This window comes from Limulus polyphemus, unplaced genomic scaffold (genome assembly GCF_000517525.1).
Source record: "Limulus polyphemus unplaced genomic scaffold, Limulus_polyphemus-2.1.2 Scaffold4985, whole genome shotgun sequence".
In the NCBI taxonomy this organism is placed as follows: Eukaryota; Metazoa; Arthropoda; class Merostomata; order Xiphosura; family Limulidae; genus Limulus; species Limulus polyphemus.
The window spans coordinates 58,400-59,430 of NW_013670595.1; the positions used below are offsets into that span (position 1 = coordinate 58,400).

Genomic DNA, 1,031 nt, shown 5'->3' on the forward strand with positions numbered 1-1,031 from the left:
TGTAATTTCTCTTCTTCTTTCTTTTCTTTTTCCTCCAACAACTGCTATAATCTCTCTTCTTGTTCATTTTCTTTTTCCTCCAACAACTGCTGTAATCTCTCTTGTTGTTTTTATTGCTGTTCTTGTATTGCTGCCATCAAATTTGCTAAGCTGTGGTTTGATTTGCCACTTCTCATTTCCATCTTCTTTTTTTTTTTTGTCCCACTCTCTGACACCAATTTGTTATGTATCTGTTCGGTTGTTAATTTTCCGTATAATTTATTTCTGATGAAACTTCAGCGACACAAGTACTTTCTTAAATAAAACTAGTTTATTCTCTCTCAATACAACTTTGCAATATACTTAATTTCCACAGTCACTTTTACTTCAACACACACTATAATTGACAACGATTCACCCACTTTACTACCGCACTTGACTCAATTGTTTGTCTCTGTCTGTCTGCAATTATCTATATATATCTCTGCCGTCACTTCTCGCCGGTCTTATATACTATAAGAGCGCATGTCTAGCAAATGCTAGCGTCTTCGCGAATCTTCTAGACACTCATCACGTGTTACCAGCATCATGTGACTTCCGCTGTCATAACAAGACCTTCAGCACACTAAGTTACAGCTACGCCTGGCCCCCATATCACCGTGAGTGACTTTACATTAATACTTGAAGTTAATCTTCTAGTATAACAAAATCTAGAATACAAAACACTTTCAGTAACTTATGATACTATAAAAATTACACACTTGATGTGTGTAAAATAACTAAAAAATACACTTAGATATTGAAAAGCAAATCATTTTTAAGTGTTACTGAACAATAAGATCTGATAGAAAAGCACTTAGGCCCGGCATGGCCAGGTGGTTAAGGTGCTCGACTCGCAATCTGAGGGTTGCGGGTTCGAATCCCTGTCACACCAAACATGCTCGCCCTTTCAGCCGTCGGGGCATTATAATGTGACGGTCAATCCCACTATTCGTTGGTAAAAGAGTAGCCCAAGAGTTGGCGGTGGGTGGTGATGACTAGCTGCCTTCCCT

The 1,031-nt window shown here is 38.5% G+C and overlaps 1 protein-coding gene across 2 annotated transcripts in view; it reads right to left on the minus strand.

Annotated features, from left to right (window-relative positions):
• LOC106471954 (alpha-scruin-like) overlaps positions 1-1,031 on the minus strand; it is a 23,318-nt gene that overhangs the window by 20,892 nt on the left and 1,395 nt on the right. The window contains exon 1 of one of the 2 annotated variants that reach the window (XM_013932577.2): positions 402-436. The exons of the other annotated variant lie outside the window; for it this stretch is intronic. The gene's annotated coding sequence lies outside the window, so the exon portion shown is untranslated. Of the gene's footprint in view, positions 1-401; positions 437-1,031 lie in introns of those variants that run through there. 2 annotated transcript variants of the gene reach the window in all.